General features: G+C 44.4%; 1 long non-coding RNA gene across 2 annotated transcripts in view; it reads left to right on the top strand.

Annotated features, from left to right (window-relative positions):
- The window catches only part of LOC132022799 (uncharacterized), a 50,227-nt gene that overhangs the window by 13,971 nt on the left and 15,151 nt on the right, over positions 1–21,105 (top strand). Inside the window, exons 2-3 of one of the 2 annotated variants that reach the window (XR_009405723.1) lie at positions 3,193–3,290; positions 4,073–5,042. This is a non-coding gene — a long non-coding RNA (uncharacterized LOC132022799). Of the gene's footprint in view, positions 1–3,192; positions 3,291–4,072; positions 5,043–21,105 lie in introns of those variants that run through there. The other variant, XR_009405724.1, reaches the window with a different exon arrangement.

The raw sequence follows: 21,105 nt of genomic DNA, 5'->3' as shown, positions 1-21,105 counted from the left end.
TCAGGGATAATTATTAATTTTACCATCAAGTGAACTCATATTTCTGATGCTTTAACTTCTATTAGAGGGAATTTAAGGCATCTGTGGTTCAATGTTTTAAGTCCCTGCTCCCGTTTTCATGGCAGAGATTTATGGCATCAGGAGTTTACCAAGTGGCAACCGGTGCTTCAAATCAATAGATTTGGGGTGCCCTGGCTAGCTTCGTCAGTAGAGCAGGTGACTCTTGAGCTCGGGATCCTGTGATCAGGCCCCATGGCAGGCTCCCTGCTCAGCCTGGAGTCTGCTTCTCCCTGTCCCTCTGTCCTATCCCTCTCTCTCTCTCAAATAAATAAATAAAATCTTTAAAAAAAAAAAAAAAAAACAACTCCAAAGAATGGACCAGACAAAAGTCTATGTTAAGTGAGACCCCATTGTTATTTTTCACTAGGAAACTCATAATATATTGGTTGAGAACTATCTAGTCTGGTTCCATCATCTCTTCAACATGTTTAATAAATGGAGAGAAAGAATAATAGCAAAATAATGCAAAGTGTTAATAGCTGGAGAGGGGAGAAGTAAGAGGTGAATGGGGCTCTCTGCTTCAAGAAAATTTATTTTCATCCAACTTAGGTATACAGTTTTAGGAATCTAAAATTTAAAGCTGGACATGAGAGAGAATTACCATTTTCAACATTGCCCTATAACATGTGGGTATTCAGTATCTTCTTCAAATTGTGTCCGGGAAAGGAAACAGAGGTGATTCTCTTGGGTACACAGAGTTGGCAGTTGGCTATATTGTATATCGTAATCATCCATAAATCAGCATATTACCACTTTGTTGTGGCGCCCCTGGAAAAGCATCCCTATCATTTCCATCAGGCAACAGTTATGCTGACTCCAGGAAGGATTTGAAAATTAAGTCTAGAACATATATATGGACGTCCATGCATAGAAATAAAGGCCTGTGATTGTTGATAACAAACTGACAGCAACAGCTATCTCTTTGAGAGATGGGAAAGTGAGCTTAGCAATGGTAGCCGAGAACTCTCAGTTTTATCTCTGAAGTATGGACGTTCTTACAAATTAGATTCATGCACTGCTTGCATCATTAAAATGTGATTTGGAAAGTACTTAAGACAATCGTGCTAAAAGCATAAAAAGTAATAGAAGCAGCAATAGTCCTGGAAAAAAATTCAACCAAGCACCATGGTTTAATATTGCTACGTTTATATTTGTTGTACAGTAATGCACAGTCATCTGCATGTCTTTTACCTTCAGTGAAGTTATGATATTTTAGAATTGAAATTTGGGTGCATGATAATTTTTTAATTCCCCCATGCCCTGGAAGCCCTATTCATACATCGCTCCTCCTGAAACACCTCCCCTTCCAAAAAAAAAAAAAAAAAGCAAAAAACAGTCCCACTTTTGACAAGACCACAGGCCCCAGGGCCATCAGAATGAGACACTCTCCACTTGTCACTTGATTCTGCAAAAACCATTTTATCAGATCAACAATGATTTCTGCCTAAAAAGGAAAACCCCCCACCTCCCCTCCAAAAGCAGGGTGTCAGTCCCTACGCCTAGATCCGAAAGCTCTGGGGCCGTGACCGGCAGAGGAGTCATGGTGCGTCTGAAGGGATAAGAGGCGATAAAATGTATCAAAGGGGGCCTTGACACATGGGATGCTACGCAGGCCTGTCTCCCCGGGAGCATCTCTGGCCTGACTGACAGGGGATTAATCCACGGGGGGCCGGTAAACAATGGCTGAAGTGGGCTTGAGACCCAACACCTGGATGTGGGGCTGGATGCCGTAGGGAGGCCGCGCCCCACTGTGAGGGGACACAGGCCCTCCCGACACACCGCTTAAGTACCCCTTCCACGGCTCATGGGGCCTCCGACCTGCCACCCTTTCTCTTGGATAAACATGTTTGAAAAATAGGTCGGGATTTTTTTGTTTTGTTTTTGTTCCGTGCTTGGGGCCCAGGGGAGCAGAAGATGTTAGAAATTCAACAGCCGCCCGCTGTGAGTTCTTAACAGAAAAGGGTTTTGGATGACAGCCCAGCGCCTGGGTAGATTGGGATCCGGATTCAAGCGGGTCAGGAGTGAAGCAGGCCTGTCTGAGATGATGAGGGCCGCTGGGACTGGGGGGAGCGCCAGGGAATCAGGGTTCCTCTTGGGACAAGGGATGATGGTGTCGTGTGGTTTTTAACTTAAAAAAAAGTTGTTGTTGTTTTTTTATACATGAGCACCAAAGGGAGTGACCATGACAGGAGGCCCAAGACATGCTTTATTTTTATTTTTTTTTTTAAGATTTTATTTATTTATTTATTTGACAGAGAGAGAGATCACAAGTAGGCAGAGAGGCAGGCAGAGAGAGGAGGGAAGTAGGGGGCTTGATCCCAGGACCCTGGGACTGTGACCTGAGCCGAAGGCAGAGGCTTTAACCCACTGAGCCACCCAGGCACCCCCTAAGACATGCTTTAAATTCTTCGGAGGTGGAGAGGCCTAACTGAACCAAGCATGAGCAAAATGTTAATAATTATTGAATTGGGGTAACTTGTTACTCTACAACTGGGTATATTTGAGCATTCTACCCAAATAATAACAATAACAATAATAAAAAATAATAATAAGGTTTTAAAGTGTTCCAAAAAGTGGCAGGTGGTGTGAAAATTTACTGAGTCTGTGTCAGCTGGAATGCTTACGCTCACGGATCCGGAACACATTCTTACCTGCATCCGTGAGGTGGAGAAACCCTTCTGAAAGCAACGGCTGGTACCACTGGTGACAGGCAGAAACTGAGTAAACCACGACAGTTTTATCTCCTGAGCTACGCCGCCTCATCTGCGACACCAGCTCCCTCTTACTGAGTGCTTACTCTGCATCCGTGATCCCATTTAATCCTCATGTGGCTCAGAGAGGTGAAGTAATTTTCCCGAGGTCACCCAGCTCCTCGGTGGTAGACCCAGAGTTGAAACTCAAGCAGTCGAGTTTTAGATGCTGTGCCCGGCTTGGGACCCACTTTCTGACAAGAGATCGGTGAAAGGGAAAAGAAAAGTCATAAGCCGTGCTGCCCCATCCTTATTGGGAAGTAAAATGATTAAGGAGTTACTTATTTAGCTCCCCAGGACCATGAGATTTTTTTCTAAACTCACTCAGTGAAATCACAGTTTTTCATTATGGATTTTTTTTTTTTTTTTTTTTTTTTTTTAGGCCCTGAGCATCCTCTGTCTTGCCTCACCGAATCCTCACCAACCCCTTGAGGTCAACATCACTCCCATTTCACAAATGAGGAATGAGAGACACAAAAAGTGAGTATTTGCCCAAAGTCTCGTAACAAGACAGTGGCAGATCCAAACACCGCATTGAATTATTGTTTATCCTGGCTACTGCGTTTCTGAGACCCCTTAAACTTTCTGCCTCACCTTAGTCCGAGGCCTGCTTTCTTGGTAGCTCATGACATAGTTTAAAGGGTTTTTTTTGTTTTTTGTTGTTGTTGTTGTTGTTGTTTTAATTTATTTGACAGAGAGAGATCACAAGCAGGCAGAGAGGCAGGCAGAGAGAGAGAGAGAGAGGAGGAAGCAGGATCCCTGCTGAGCAGAGAGCCCGATGCAGGACTCGATCCCAGGACCCCGAGATCATGACCTGAGCCGAAGGCAGCGGCTTAACCCACTGAGTCACCCAGGCGCCCTAAAGGTTTTTTAAAAAAGAAATCAGGGGGTGCCTAGGTGCCTCGGTCAGTTGAGCACCCAACGCTTGGTTTTGGCTCCAGTTGTGATTTGGAGGTCCTGAGGTCGAGCCCCCATATCTGGCTCTGTGCTCAGCAGGGAGTCTGCTTGTCCCTCTCTCCCCCACGCTGGTTCTCCCCTCAAATAAATAAATAAATAGACTCTTAAAAATAGGTATATTTTAAAGTAAAGAAATTAAATTGCTGGGCTGGGGCTTTAGTCCCCACTACTGTGCCGTTCTCCGGGGCAGAGACCACCCCTCATCCGTCTTTATGCTCCCAGCTGTTAGCACATAGGAAGGCCTAAGCCTGAGATTTTTGCTAAGGCAAAAATCTCAAGTAATCGGGGTGTTTCCTTTTGCTCAGAAATTCCGGGAAGGAAGGATGACAGTCAAAAAAAGAAAAGAAAAAAAAAAGACGATGGATGCAAACCAAGAAGGAGGTCATCGATTATGTCGCTGCTACAACTCATTCGGGAAAAAGACTGTCATTTGCACACGAAGAGCGCCAGAAAATGCTAGTTCTGAACAGTTCTTCCAAATAGGAAAGGAGGCACAGGTGGAAATTCTGCCCACGAATGACACTCCGTGTCCGTTATTGCTCTTGGATGTAGAAAAATGCTGGCCTGAAGTTTTGAAGGAAAAACTGGCAGAAACAATGGAAGAAAAGCACATCATCAATAATAATTTTAACAATAGTGATAGATTACCCCCTTTAGAAATCAGAGGAATCCCAGGCCGTACCAAGAGAACACTGCCTGGGTTGGGAAGCCGGCATGAAGTTTTTTCAACTTGGGGTCAAAAGGATTGTATCTAACAACAAGCATAATCATAGTTCACAGAGCAATTCATGACACATACAAGACACTGAACTAAACCCTTGCTATGCATTAACTCACTCGATCCTGTGAGGTCAGTATTACCCCCATTTCATGAATTCAAACATTTGCCCAAAAGCCTCGTCATAGCTAAAAAGAGGCCCAGCAAAGGGTTGAACCAAAACACACCATGAGGCTCCTTCACAACCATTTAAATCAGGGAAAGAAAACAAAGCAGTTGTTTAATTTTTGTAAAGATGCCCAGGTTCCTGATTGTTTGATTGGAGCTCATGCCCTTCTGTTGGCTTCTGCTGAAACTATTCGCATCAGAATCTTCCAGGCTCATCCAAAGTGAAGATTAGTTTCAAGGACAGGTTGTTCTGGGAAAAGTATGGCGGGCACTTCAGAAAGGAACTTTCCAGATTTTCTCAGCTCCTTGTGGGTCTTCTGATTCTTCCCAGAAGATAGACATTTTCCTCCCGACCCAAAACCAGACTGTCAAGTAAAATAATAAAGGGAAATCAGTTGCCTGTGTGTGTGGTTCTGACTTGTGGCCCGTGGGACACAATCCAGCATGTGGCTCCAGAGAACATTTTGGGGGACAGTTTCAGAAGGGACCTTCCTTAGATCAGTATCAAAACTGAAGGGTAAGGGACGAGCATGGGCCATCCCTTAACAGAACTCAAACACCAAAGAGGAGAAAAACAGATGAAAGGCTGTTAGTTTCTCTAGTAAATGGCAGTCACCGAAACTGCATAATCTCTCCCACAAAACAGTACGAAGCTCTGTACCTACAACCAAACATCACTGTTCCCAGCTTCCCCTTGGCTTCACATTTTTAACATCTCCGGGATTAGACCTGCATCTTAGAATCGAAGTCCCATCACCAGTGAATTCGTGGAAGTTTTTCTTTCTTAGCAGCACATAAAATAATCATGAAACCTACAGCCTAGGGTGTCTTGGAGTCATTGAAATCATGTCAGAAAATCAGTCATGTGTGTGTGGCCCTCCCGAAAAATCCCAGTCTATAGCCACAAAAATCCCTGTTAGGAGATTAAACTTTAAGTCCGGACGTTGGCTCGTCACGGTGAAAAGCCAAGGTTATGGAGCCAAAAACGTATAAAAAAACTGAAGTCACGAAATAGATGTATGGATGACAGCCTCTAGGGGCTTCTCCAAGAAGTCAGCCTGGTGGGTTCGTTCACTGCCCTGGACCCCCATCCTCCAGAGTTTTCCATCTGTGGAATTATGATTGGGTTTAGGACACGGAGGTGGCTCCGGATCTCATAGTGGCTCGCAAAAGTTTGGCTCCGGGAGGGGGGTCCACAGTAGCACGCATGAATCTGGTGTATCGGGAAAGAGAGCCCCTTGAACTCCGCCTGGAGGGAACAAAGCGTTTCCAAGACGCAACCGAGTAGCAGATGTTGAGTTATCTGAAGGGTCAGAATGCCAATTAGATATTGAACATGGCAGGAGGAGGGTGAGGTTTCCAAAACAAATGAACAATGACTAGGAGCTGGCCCAGAGTCGAGGCTCAGGTCCTGCTGTTCTTTTGTACAATGATTTGTGGCAAATTTGTTTTGTCACTGAGGCATAGTTCCCCCCGGGGTCTTAAAGTGATTTTGTAATCACCAAAAGAATTTTTCCCCCCTTTAAATGTCCTTTTCCTAATCAAACCTGGGTATCAGTGTATTACCTTAAGAAATAAAGAAAATAAATTTGAACACCCGCACGTATTTTTAGCTACGTGGGAGATGTCCAAAGGCGAGTCATCCTATGTGGAAAAATCGGCAGAAGGAGTGAAAAGGAAGGGAATGATTCCATTAAAAAATTGTTTTTGGATGGAAGTCTGAAAGAATTCTGATCTTTTATTCACTTTAAAAGAATAAGATAAATACTTATCCTTTGGTCCAGCAACGAAACAGATTTTTGCTCCTTTTCCATCTTAGGGGATAAGGGTCTAATTTGAAACCTAAAAAACCTAAAGAAAGAAAGATGTGGGAAGCCTGAGATAGGAAATGCTTCCATAGTTAATTACGTATTTATATTGGTGTTACCATCATAAATCATTCTTAGAGAAACAAAACCAAGTAATAGCACAACAATGGTGTTCTGTTTAAATAGTTTCATTCGGTGCCTGAAATACTTCTGGGTATTTTTTTCCCTGGAAGCCACCCACATTTAGTAAAATTATATCACTGAGTGGAGCCTACCCTGCTCTCTCTCTCCCTTCTGACTCCTGGTGAGTACTGGACCGTGGCACACCCAAGGCAAACCAGCAAAAAAAGGAAATTAGGATTGCATTGATTTAAATCAGCCTGTGCTGTGACCAAATTATTTAGTTCTCTCTTGACCTTTGGAGGTCAGATTTGACTATTTATGCTATCTGCTAATGCTTTACTATTTTTCAGTGCTCTGCCTGTTAACAATTCTGACCCACAGCCTTTCTGGCCTGAAGGGTCGTTCTATTAAACAATCGCTAATTACTCCCTGAAACATATGCCCCGTTTTAAAATGTCATTTGAATAAAAGCCCAGCCCAAACCCCCTACATTTGATTCATGAAAGAAAACAAAATATAAGCGTTTGAATATTTCTGAGAAGCCAAACGTTGTCGTGGTTGAGCAAACGGAAGATAATCTACCTTACTCTAATTCTTAATTTAGAAATTGCTTAGACTAAAGACTGTTTCTAAAAATGGAGAGCCCAGGCAGTGGACATGCGCCTTTAATCACCCCATCAAAGATGCTTTAACATTCCTGCACTGAATGTTTTTATCCTTGCTAAAGATCTTAAATGCAAGAACATTATGTAAATTTTGGCTCTCTTCCTTTGTTGGCTCCCCAAATATGATTATCAGTTCTGTGCCAGATAACATGGTAAGTGCTGGGACGGAGGAGTGAACAAGACAGCCAGTAGAGCCAGAAGTCTCTGAAAATTAGCCTTTTTGTTATCTGCCTGGAAAATGCTACGTTTGTTAAGAGAGCAAATAAAGACAAACAGATGTTCCCATCTCAATGTTCCCCAGGAATATGAAGTTATGGGTCAGGGGATATGGTTTGCTTTCCAAAATTTGTCTCACATTGTCTTTGAGACATAAAAAAACAAACAAACAAACAAAAACTGTTACTTAAGGCACCTGGCTGAGTCCGTAGAGCATGCTTGATCTCAGGACTGTGAGTTCGAGCCCCACGTTGGGTGTAGAGATTAAAATCTTACGGAAAAACTGATATGAGGAAGTGGAGAGGCAACGTGGGGGGTTTGGGCGGTAGGAAAGGAATAAATGAAACAAGATGGGATGGGGAGGGAGACAAACCATAAGAGACTCTTAAACTCACAAAACAAACTGAGGGTTGCTGGGGGGAGGGTTATGGACATTGGGGAGGGTATGGGCGATGGTGAGTGCTGTGAAGTATGTAAACCTGGTGTTTCACAGACCTGAACCCCTGGGGCTAATAATACATTATATGTTAATTAAAAAATAAATTGTTTTTAAAAAATCTTAGGGAAAAAAAAAAAACCTTTGGTACTGTCTGCAAAATAAAAAATAGTAACTTATTTTAGGTCAAAATAGCCAGAGACAAAGAGCACGTTGAAATAATACTTTAACTAAAATTGTTATATTTACTATTACTCAATTGAACGGTACAATTGAAATGCCACACAGGAACGTCAAAGGATTTGGCTAAGGCGCTGGTGTGCATCGACACTCGGCTGCCTTCAGACCTCGGAGCCGGGCTGTGCCAACATAATCTAACAAAATCTCTCCGCGTGGTGACGCTCTGCTACGTAAACAAGTGAAATATGACAGGAAAGTGGGCACCCCATCCACTTCCTGATTTCCTGAGCTCCACATTCTTACACATAAACCTCTAATTCATTTCAGAATGCAAAGGTCACCACAAAAAAAATCTGAGGCTAAATATACCCTTTTGTCCAGCAGAAGGATAACAGATTTTCTTTTTTTCACCAAAATGTTTCCACAACCAGGTGTTTCCCATGTTGGCCTATAGCCACATTAGGAGTATGTCTGCAGACCTAGCAATTAGCATTAAACACTTAAAAAAAAAAAAAAAAACTATCTGGAATAATGTTAGATTTATGGAAAAGTTGCAAAGTTGATGCAAAGAGTGCCTGTCGGCCCACTGCCCCTGTCGGTCCCATCTTGCTGACCCACGGGCGTCCATCAAAACTAAGAAATTAGGGGCGCCTGGCTGGCTCTGGCGATGGAGCACATGACTCTTGATCTCAGGGTTGTGAATTCAAGCCCCACATTAGGTACAGAGATTACTTAAAAAAAATAAATAAACTAAGAAATGAACACTGGTGCAATACCATTAACTAAACAGACATTATAGGTTTCCCCAGTTTTCTCACTGATACACCTGCCCACGATCCAATATTACATTTAGGCATTGTAAACTCGTAAATTTAAGTATTTCTGTGACTTACTGCTCAAAATAATTTATTTGGGGGGTGCCTGAGTGCTTCAGTCGGTAAGCATCTGACTCATGATCTCAGCTCAGATTTGATCTCAGGGTCACGAGTTTAAGCCCCATGGAGGGGGGCTCCACACTGGGTGTGGTGCCTACTTAAAAAAATTATTATTATTGTTATTATTATTATTATTATTATTATTATTATTATTTATTTGGAAGTTAACAAATGATTCATTTTAAGAGGTATTTTCAGAGTAAAAAGTCTGGATTTAGCTTAATCGGTCAGACAGAGATGGCAAAAGAGTGCCCACGTTAGATGTTTATATTTAAGCACGATACAGGTTGAGAAATTCTCTTTCTCCAAGTAATAAAATACACTGTTGTCAGATTTTAAAAGGAAAAGACAAGAAAAAGAGATAACCTTGGGGAGGAAAACCACACCGTTTTCCACCGATCCCATTCGCAACGATTACGACCACGGATCATATTTCTGGTCAGGTTTCTTAGCCCGTCCGTCAGTCAGCTTCCCTCTCTGCAGAATGGGAATCATGGTTGCTCTGATCGCACAGAGAGGCAGGTAACAGGGTGGTTAAGAGTGTGGACTCTGGAGCTGGACTTTCTGGCTCAGTCTGGGCTGTGCCACCTTCTGGCTCTCTGACCTTGGAGAAATTACTGGACTTAGCATCTGGTTTCTCAGTTTCTCGTCTGTAAATCGGGCATAACAAGGTACCTGCGCTGGAGAGCTGCTACAAGGACTGAATGAGCTGATAAGTATAAAACAGAACACTGTCTAGCATATAATAAGTCCTATAAAATAGTTATTATTACTATTTGGGGATTTTTCTAAGGAATAACTCAGTGAACACATGGAAAGGTCTTAAGACATAGTGTCAAATTAATGTAAGGTTGGGGCGCCTGGGTGGCTCAGTGGGTTAAGCTCTGCCTTCGGCTCAGGTCATGATCTCAGGGTCCTGGGATCGAGTCCTGCTCAGCAGGGAGCCTGCTTCCCCCTCTCTCTCTGCCTGCCTCTCTGCCTGCTTGTCATCTCTCTCTGTCAATGAAATAAATAAAAATCTTTTTAAAAATTAATGTAAGCTCTAGCTAGTGTTGATGAGGGAACAGGGATAAGAGAAAAGCAATTCTGGTGACAAGTTTAAACTTGGTCACAGATCCACTTCTGGGAATCTACCAAGGACGTTGAAAGACAGACGTGATAAATGCATTGTTCTTTCATTCATTTCTCTACTTGTTGATTATAATAAATATTTATTGAGTGTCTTGTTGCCAGGCTCTGCTCTAGGGGCTGGGACACAGCGTCATGAAAGACACACCTTTTCTGCCAACTTGGAGCCAGCATTCTAGGAAGGACACAACCATATGCCCCCAGATGTCAGAGATGAGGGCTTTAAAAGGGGGGGGGGGGGGGCGCCTGGGTCGCTCAGTCCTTAAGCGGCTGCCGCCTTGGGCTCAGGTCATGATCCCAGGGACCTGGGATCAAGCCCTGCATCAGGCTCCCTGCTCGGCGGGAAGCCTGCCTCTCCCTCTCCCATTTTCCTTGCTTGGTTTCCTCCTCTCTCGCTGTGTCTCTCTGGCAAATAAATAAATAAAGTCTTTAAAGAAAAAAAAAAAAAAAAAACACAAAAAGGTCAGGCAGGTAAGGAATAGAGGTAGAAGAGGGATCTAGAGAGAAATCCAGGGATACTCAGACCTTAATACAGGAGGGATACAGACCCCCGGGTACCTGAGGAAGAAGGTTCTGGAAAGAGAGAAGAGCAAGCACAAAGGCTTGTGGTTTGGAGCCCAACACAGGTGAAAGATATGCAGAAAAATATAGAGGGCTCCTATTTTTGACAAGGGGAAAATGGAAATTAGCAGATGAGACACAGATGAACAAATGTCCTTGGGCGGTTAATCGTGTTTACCTCAGTGCAAAGGACTGAGGAGAAAATCTTTCCGATTTTCTTTATGAACAGGTATCTTTCTCTGTTTTTCCAATGAGCATGTATTACTTGTAATTTAGATGGAGCAAACAAATGTTAAGAGTTCTGGAAGAATGATAGTCTTTTCCTGAAAGAGTCTAGAACAGGGTCTGGTCACAGTCACAATATAGACATCGAGGGCTGAATAATGCCGGTGGGGCCACCCGTCCTTGCCTTCTATCTTCTAGATGCCAGCAGCACAAGCCAAGCTGTGACAACGGAAAATGTCCGCACACAGCGCCCGCCAGAAGTCCTCTGAAGGTCCAAATGCCCCCACACACACCCCAGGCACTACCACATTGGAGACCCACCGGTTTAGGGGAAACTTGGGCTCTGGAGGCAGCCTGCCTGGGTTCAAACCCCAGTCCTGTCCCTTGCAAGCTGTGAAGCCTGTTACTTAACTCCTTGTGCCTCAGTTTCCTTATCTGTAAAACAGACATCCTGAGACTGTCCTTCTGGGGAGTCTGTGAGGACAAAAGGGGCATGCACCTAGGACAGGCTGTGGCACGTGAGAGGACTGCGTGAGTGTGGTCACTGATGTGCATAGTGTCCCCCACCCCCGTGAGACACCTTCAGCAGGAGAGCCCCAGGCCGGCCTCCCGTGCTCCCCCTCTCTCGCCGCCACCATCCGACCACCCAGGGGTTTGGGCCTGGGAGCCCGGCTCTGGGCCTGGGAAACAGGGAGAGGAAAGGAGTGGCTCAAACTCATTGTTCAACCTGGGGAAGTGGCCAGGTTAAGTGTTTCCTGTGCCTTTTGTTTAAGGGGGAAAGTGAGCTGTGCTCTAACTCCCAGTGGACTCGGTCCCTGCGGGGATGGTTTTCTTCCCAGAAGCGGTTCCAAACCCGCCTGTGTGTGTCTTTTTCCAGAGCGGGTAGACCGAGAAACCGTTTTAGCCACCCTTCCTCCTCTCCCGCCTCTGTTGCGCGCGCTCTCTCTCTCTCTCTCTCTCTCTCACACACACACACACACACACACACACACAAGCTTATTTTCCCCAAAGCAAACCGCATCCCTCTACAGGACCCACTCAGCCCCTGCCCCAGTCCGGTCCGCATTTCTCTTTGGTGGAAATTAGAAGCCATACCCCACAAGGCTGGAATTTGGAATGCCCTCTGTTTCCTTCGTGTTTTTTTTTTCCCCCGATTAACACGGTTTTTGTTTTTTAACATTTCGACTCTCCTCATCAATGCTTTCTTTAATTAAAAATATATATTTTAATATACACTTATATACATTTTAGGTATCATTTGTATTTATACACTATGTGTTTAGTTGTAGATGTTATTCATAAGCACTTTTATTTCTATTAATAACATATTTTATATTGATGTACTTAAGTATATAATATATTCCATGTTGTGTATCATCAATGTGTGGATAGAAATATGCACATTATGTGTAGTAAAAGCACTGATTCTCAATAGCGGCAATTTTTGCCTCCTCCCCCTAACCCTCCAGGACATTTGTCAATATCTGGAGTTTTTTTCAAATTTTTATTATTATTATTTTTAAAAGATTTTATTTATTTTTGACAGAGAGAGTGACTGAGAGAGGGAACCAAGCATGGGGGGAGCTGGAGAGGGAGAAGCAGGCTCCACGCGGAGCAAGGAGCCCAACATGGGGCTCGATCCCAGGACGCCGGGATCACGACCCAAGCCGAAGGCAGATGCTCAACAAGTGAGTCACCCAGGCGCCCCTCTGGAGTTGGTTGTTTTCTTTTTTTAAGGATTTTATTTTTTAAGTAAGCCTTCCACCCAACATGGGGCTCAAAGTCACAACCCCAAGATCAAGAGCCAGCCAGGCACTTTTTCTGGGAATATTTTAGATTGTTGTGACCTAAAGTCCTGCTGGTGTCTAGTGGGTAGAGACCAGAGATGCTACTAACCATCCTACAGTGCACAGCACAAGTCCCCAGCACAGACCATTCTCTGGCCCAAAACATCAATCCTCCCCAGATTGTGAAATCCTGATTTAAACAAACGAATATGCAGTCATTAAACCAATACAAAGCACCGGCTCCGTGCTGACAGTTTTACATGCATCACGTCTTTCTCATCCTTTTTGCAACCCTTCTATCATTCCCATTTTGCAGATGAAGAAACTAAGGCAGGCAGAGTTACAGATCTTGCCCAAGCCCACACAGCTGGTAAAAGGCGGAGAACCAGGATCGGGACCCGGCCTGTCTAAATCCAGGAGCCAGAGTCCTACCTACTGTACCATGAGGCCGTGGAAAGCTATCTTGCATAAATTGTTAGGCAGAAAAGCGCTGGCTCAGTTGGCAGAGCAGGAGACTCTTCATCTCGGAGTCATGAGTTCAAGTCTCATGATAGAACAGAGCTTACTTTTAAAAAGCGGGGGCACATCCAGGGCACCTGGGTGTCTCAGTTGGTTAAACATCTGCCTTCGGCTTGGGTCCTGGATTCAAGGCCCAAGCAGGGAGTCTGCTTCTCCCTCTGCCTCACTTACGCTCGCAGACTCTCTCTTTCCCCCAAATAAATAAATAAGCAAATCTTGGGGCGCCTGGGTGGCTCAGTCATTAAGTGTCTGCCTTCTGCTCGATCCCAGGACCCCCACACTGGGCTCTTTGCTCAGCGGGAACCCTGCTTCTCCCTCTCCCACTCCCCCGGCTTGTGTTCCCTCTCTCGCTGTCTCTCTCTCTCTCTATCAAATAAATAAATAAAATCTTCAAAAATAAATAAGTAAAATATTTTTAAAAGGGGAGGCAAATATGACAAGTTAATAAACCTGGTTCCATTTCTAGAAAAGAATTTGTGTCTACATTATAAAGAGCTCAAGTCAGAAGAATGTGCCTCATGCTTTAGCCTGTGGTCCTCTGTGGGCGGCACGAGTTTCAGGCAGGTTCTTAGATACACACAGACACACATACACACACACACATGTACATACACCCCCGTAGTCTCCCATGGTAACATCTCACTGATATTGTACATTTCCTCCATAGTTACTTACTATATCTTACAGTTTTATACAGCCTCATGTGCTTATTTGATGACTGGCTTTCGTCCTCACTATACCATTGCCTTCTTGGAAGCTATTTCTGTGCCCATTTCTTCCCCTCTGCTGAATTCTCACATAAGCTAGAGCCCAGCATGTAAAGAGCCATCAATAACTATTTGCCAGGGGGATGGCTGAGGTGAGATTATGGGAAACCTTCCCATCCCATGAGATGGACACAATAATGCTTGAATTGGCTCATCAAATGCATTCCCTTTGAGGTCAGAAGCAAACAATATCTATGTTTCTACACACAAACTGTGGTCCATCCATCCAATGAAATATGGTGCAGCCTATGAAAATAAGGTTGTAGGTAAAGATTTAATGCATGAGGGGCACCTGGGTGGCTCAGTAGGCTAAAGCCTCTGCCTTCGCTCAGGTCATGATCCCAGGGTCCTTGGATCGAGCCCCGCATCAGGCTCTTTGCTCAGCAGGGAGGCTGCTTCCTCCTCTCTCTCTGCCTGCCTCTGCCTACTTGTGATCTCTGTCTGTCAAATAAATAAAATCTTAAAAAAAAAAAAAAAAAGATTTAATGCATGGAATGCATGTGATCACATTGGCAGGGAGACAGGGCTGGAAAAGCGGTGGGAGGGAAGGGCTGCGCGGTTCTGCTTGTGTGTGGCTGTGGGCAGATGTAGAGGAAACAAGCTAGGAGATGTGATTTCTTCTGGGGCGGTGGGATTACAGGTAATTTTTGCTGTCCTTTCTCTCTCTCTCTTTTTTTTTTTTTTCTGGATTTGCTGCAATGAGCATGTAATTAATTTTGTAATGCAGTCAATTTTGTAAGATGACACATACACTCCAAAGAAGCATCACACTATGCAAAATTACACAACTAAAACCATGGGGCTTATAGAAGAAGTTTATCGGTGACACAGTAAAAAAAGATAGGAACCTAATATAAAGATGGATGCACAGTTTTACAACAAATTGATCAAAAGTATACAAATATTACCAAAATAGCCCTTTACCTTGGGGGAGAAAAAACAACCTCAGGTTTGTGGGAGAGGGTGTTAGCTAGGAGCTGTTGTAAAGTGTGGAAGGAGGCTCACCTGATTTTGGACAAAAGAGGTAACACTGCCGTGGATGGGTGTGGACAGTGACATACGCAGTGAATGGAAGGAGCATGTGGGTATTTGGATATGCGCGTGCGCATTTTGCGTATCCCCGGCCCCCGAGTCTTTCACCTGGGTGCACTTTGGGGTGTTCACGTTGTGTTGCTTGCGAATGAAATTGCACCTAAGACAATGCGAGATGCGTGTTACGCTTGAATCACATCCTCATAGATCGGTCGCATTGGAACAAATTTCTGTTTTTAAAACAAGTGCTACATCACGGCTGACTGTATGGGGCAGGGAACATTTCAAATTATTGAGGGTAGAAATATTTCTGGCTTATAACTTTTGTACTTTTGTACTTTTCCGACCAGTTACCACTCGTGTTTTATAGGAAGTCAGTAGACAGGTTACAGACTTTTAAAAGTGTTGATAGCAGACCACTATGGAGCACCTCCTATGGGTTTTTTAAATGCATGATCCTTTTTTCTTTTTAAGACTTGAATTCACCACCCATGGGCTTGAACTCACCAACCCTAGATCAAGACCTGAGCTGAGACCGAGAATATCACACTTAACCTCTGAAGCTACCCAGGCGCCCCTAAAGTGCATGATCTTATTTAATCCTCTCCCAGACTCTTGAGGCACAGAGAGGTGAAGCGTCTTGCCCAGAGTCACACAGCTGTGACGTATCAGCACTGAATTTCACACTCAGGTCTTCCCTGACCCAGGATTATGCCCACACTCATTATTCTGTATTACATTTGAGTGGGACATGACACTGCTAGTGCTACCAGAAGTAGCACAAGCCACAGGAGGCACAGCATTAAGGATGACGTACCTGCTGGGGGCTTGGCTTGAATGTGAAGGGTACATTCCTGCCAGGAATACCAGCTAACATGAGACCATCACTACAACCCTGAGAAGCATATCCAGTTCTACCCACAAATTCTTCTTTGTTGGACCAGAAAACCATCAAGATTTAGGGACCAGAAGAGACCACTGGCACCCCACGTGGCTGGTCAGAGCAGTACTTAACCTTCCAGCAGGCTTGAGTACTATGCACTCTAGAGCACATCTCAGTTCGCCTGGTTCCGGGACACACCAAGTGCCCAGATCTTCTCAAACCCCATTTGGCATCGCGTTGAGAGCATAGGTTCTTGGGGCACCTGGGTGGCTCAGTGGGTTAAGCCTCTGCCTTTGGCTCAGGTCATGATCTCAGGGTCCTGGGATCCAGCCCAGTGTCAGTGTAGGGCTCTCTGCTTGGTGGGGAGTCTGCTTCTCCCTCTCCTGCTGCCCCTCCCCCGCTTCTCTCTCTCTCTCTCTCTCTCTCTCTCCCTCCCTCCCTCCCTCCCAAATAAATAAAAATCTTTAAAAAGAAATAGAGGATAATCGTTGAGTTGTGCAGATGCCACAGGTAACCCACATACAGGATCAGATCAGGTGAGTAGTGAGTGCCTAATAAATGTCAGCGAATGAAATGATAATTGCCATTCACGGTGACCCGATATTGCTCGTAAATACAATTTTCTGATCAGGAATAAAATTTCAACTAGCCGGATGCCATTATGTCTCAATTTTTAGTACACACTAGCAGAAAATAGATCCAGCCAGGATTCTCCAAACTTCAGATCATGCCCCCAGCTGCGAGGACATTTTTACCCTACTCCCCCAATATGGGATGCTTACTTAAGTCACAGCCTCTGCATAGTTAGAGCTCCGCCCCTCCCACACTGTAATACCTCTCAAGGCACTCGGAGTAGGAGCCCAAGGGCTTTAGGGCAGCCACAGGAGCCTGCTCTTGGTGAGCTAGCTTCCAGTGACTTCCCTGACTTCGCCTCCAAATCCATTCTGCAAAGCCCCACCCCCAACCCCGGCTTCCCTTCTTCTTTGCACACCTCAGTCATGCTCTTCCCTGTAGCCCTTGGGGCTGGCCCCTTCCTCTGCCCCGGGAGGCTCTTGCCCCAGATCTCTGCAAGGCTTATTCCCTCACCTCTCTCAAAACCATGCAGAGATGTGACCTTGCCAGTGAGGCCCCGCCCTGACCACCGATGTGAAATTGCAACCCGCCCCCCCAACTCCTGTCTCATTCCTCTTTCCTGCTTAAACATTTATACCTTCTCATACACGGTGTAAGTTAACACCCACATTTAGTATTTATCGTCTTTGCTCCCTGCTAAGATGTAAGCTCCACGAGGCCAGGGAATTGATTCTGTCACCAATGTAGCTCCGCCCACAGGGCGGGGCCTGCCGCGTAGCAGGTGCTCAGTGAATGTTCCCGGCATTAAAACATTGAATGAGCTCCTGAATGAAAACTAAGCGTTTCCTTTATCCACGTACAGCTATAGGTTACATCCAGAAAGACAGCTTTGTTTTGGTAGAAACTTCTAGTCGTTCTTCAAGATCCATCTCTCTTCCACCCAGAGGGGAAAAGACTGTGTTGCGTAGCCTCCTTTGTAGTTGAGGTAAAGGCATGTGACTAAGTTCTGGCCAACAGGATGGAGACAGAAGTGTCCAGAGTCAGGGGGGTCGCTCTCCTCTTTCTGAGTCCCCTGCTGCCCGGAACTCGGATGCTGCCAGTCAGGCAGTGAAGTCAGCAGAACACAGAGGCAAAGAGAGGGCGGTTGGGGCCAAGGACTTCATCGCAGCCCTAGACCACCTACCTAGCTTTTAATGGAAAGAAAATAAACTTCTCTCTTGTCCGAGGCACTGTTTTTAGGGTTTTCTGTATCCCTCTCAGCTGCAAGTGCATAACACACCTTCTTAAACTTGGCGTAAAAATTGTTTCTGTTAAACTTCACTGTGCAATTTGGCAAGCTTTCCCCCAAACCCCATCCAGCATAGCAAGTCTCCGCAAGCTGCTTTCCATCCCTGAGCCTCTAATTTCTAATATTCCCAGAATCTGAGTCATGCATACTCCCTGTGTTGTTACACATAATATATTATTGTGACTTTAATCAAGGACATGTTTTTTTCACTTGATATATTAGTGACCTTCCTTCTGGATCATCAGAAACGGCCAAGAATGTTATCGAGTATTGCAACACGTTATCTGTTCTTTCCTCTGGGGACCCGTATAAAATCAGAAGCTAGATCTAGAGAGATACTGGCCCTTGCTTTCATTAGTTTCAGCATTTCTTTTCAAAAGGAATCCGTCTCCAAAGGCAGAGGAAGGAAATAAATACTATTGGCCGGGCTTTGCTACTGAAGCGATATAATTTACATAACAGCAAAATTACAACCTAGAATCCTAAGTAACAATTATAATGTAAAAAAAAACAAGACAAAATTTTACTCTTAAACCAACAGCAAAAATAAAGAGTGGAAAATGTTGGTAAACTTCACCTGACATTTAAATAGTTATTTAAACTCAATTGCTCAGGGCGGGGGTGGGGGCGGGGGCGGGGTGGCGGGGAGGGGGACTACCAGGCATTCTCTGGTCCTAAAATTGAAATAGAGAAGAACTCTCACAGACAGTAAATTCAATTCTGTAAGCCCAAAGTGGGAGACTAGATATGGAAGGGGCCCCAAAACTCATAGGGATGAGGTTGCAAATAAACTTTCTAAGCCTAATAATAGATACATTGTTCCCCCAAACAAACAAGCTAATGAGGAATTCTCATTTTGTGCTTGAAAACAGTCCTGTTTTTATTCTCTTAGACACACTCCGTGACGTTTTATGACCCTCCCCTCTGTCCTATGGGAAATATGGTTCACTCACGAATCATATTTTATTTTACTTTTAAAGATTTTATTTTTAAGTAATCTCTACACCCAGCCTGGGACTCAAACTCACAATTCTAAAATGGAGTCGCCCACCCCACCAGCTGAGCCAGCCAGGAGCCCCATGAAGCATATTTTAATTGTAGATAAATTATTGGTAAGCAAATTTTGGTCTTAAAAAAGTAAAAATTAAAAAAGAAAAAAGTGGGGTGCCTGGGTGGCTCAGTGCCTTTGGCTCAGGTCATGATCCCCGTCCTTGGGTCAAGCCCTGCATCGGGCTCTCTGCTGGGCAGGGAGCCTGCTCCCCCGCCCCCCTGCCTGCTTCTCTGCCTACTTGTGATGTCTCTCTCTCTCTCTGTCAAATAAGTAAAATATTTTTAAAAAATAAAAAAGAAAAAAGTAAACTTGTTCTTCAATACACAAATATAAGTCTTGACTGATTTGGGGATCTATGTAATGCCCATCACCATGGAATGTGCTTTGAGAAACTTCAACAATGTTAGCTTTCCCCAAGTGAAGAATGGGCCCAAGGGACTGGCCCAGAGATGATTTTAATTTCTATGCTGGATAATTTCAGTGGCATGTGGACATGGCGTTCACGAATGAGAGGGTTCACCTTCTGTCTGTCTGACTACATTAAGGAGAAAGTCTGTGTTTGGTGCTAATACATCCTTCACAGGATTCACACTTAGTGATGCCCCCTGGTTAACAAAGAGGCAGCAGGTCTCAAGGGCAGAGAGCCCTTAGCAGGTTAGAGCACTACCTAACCACAGTGTAATGATCTTTAATGTATTTGTACCATTAGCTTTCCTTTATCATAAGTGATACTGAGTTCGCCGTTCTTGGTGAGATATACAAAATTTCCTTTTAAAATATACTTGGGGGGGGGGGGGCACCTGGGTGGCTCAGTAGGTTAAAGCCTCTGCTTTCGGCTCAGGTCATGGTCCCAGGGTCCTGGGATCAGCCCCGAATCGGGTTCTCTGCTCAGCAGGGAGCCTGCTTCCCTTCCTCTCTCTGCCTGCCTCTCTGTCTACTTGTGATCTATCTGTCAAATAAATAAATAAAATCTTTAAAAAAATAAATAAATAAAATAAAATAAAATAAACTTGTGGGGGCACCTGGGTGGCCCAGTGGGGTAAAGCCTCTGCCTTCAGCTCAGGTCATGATCCCAGGATCCTGGGATCGAGCCCCTCATAGGACCCTCTGCTCAGCAGGGAGCCTGCTTCCTCCTCTCTCTCTGCCTGCCTCTCTGCCTGCTTGTGATCTCTGTCAAATAAATAAATAAAATCTTTTAAAAATAAAATAAAATTGTGTTAAGTGTTAAATTATGATATGTATGTTAAGTAAAATATAAAATATTAAGTGAAACAGCTATTCAGACAAGTTACCAGCTGTAATTGTTGGCATCCGTTACAGAGGTGCCCAGTGGGAAATACTGGATTGGAGGTCCTTCCCCTCGAATTGTTTTCTGCCTTTTTACATCTGTTAGTAGAGAACTCCAGAATCATGGTCCACGAACTATGGCCCACTGCCTGTTTTATATGACATACAAGTTAAGCATGGTTTTTCCATTTTTTAAAAATTTTATTTATTTATTTATTTATTTATTTATTGTTTTTCCATTTCTTAAAAGATTTTCATTTATTTATTTGTCAGAGAGAGAGAGCAGAAGCACAGAGAGCTGCAGGCAGAACAGGCAGAGGCAGAGGGAGAAGCAGGCTCCCTGCCGAGCAAGGAGACAGATGTGGGACTCGATCCCAGGACCCTGGGGTCACGACTGGAGCCAAAGGCAGAGGCTTCACCTACGGAGCCACCCAGGAATCCCTGGTTTTTCCACTTTTAAATGGTTGGGAAAAATCACAAGAAGAATAATAGTGGGGCGCCTGGGTGCCACAGCTGGTTGGGCCTCAGATTCTTGGCCTTGGCTCAGGTTGTGGTCTCAGGGTTGAGAGATCGGGCCCCACGTCGGACTCCAAGCTGAGCGTGGAGTCTGCTTGGGGTTCTCTCTCTCCCTCTCCCTCTGCCCCTCCTTGCTTGTGGTCACCCGCTCTCTCTCTCAAATAAATAAATCTTTTTTAAAAAGAAGAATACTTCATGACACATGAGAATCATAGAAAATTTAAATTTCAGGGTCCATAAACACATTTTTTCTTTTCTTTAAATATTTTATTTTTAAATAATCTCTATACTAACGTAAGGCTCGAACTCACAACCCTGAGATCAAGAGTTGTATCCTCTGCCAGCGGAGCCAGCCAGGCACCCCTAAACCCATTTTTATTGGCACACAGCCACCCACGTTGTTTATGCCTTATGTTTTCTCAACATAAGGGCAGAGTTGAGACCCAAACAGTGCAAAGAGACTGCCAATGGG

Source organism: Mustela nigripes, chromosome 7 (genome assembly GCF_022355385.1).
Source record: "Mustela nigripes isolate SB6536 chromosome 7, MUSNIG.SB6536, whole genome shotgun sequence".
NCBI classification, from domain to species: Eukaryota; Metazoa; Chordata; class Mammalia; order Carnivora; family Mustelidae; genus Mustela; species Mustela nigripes.
Note: the sequence above shows the minus strand (reverse complement) of the source record. Positions and strands in the feature narration are given on the sequence as shown.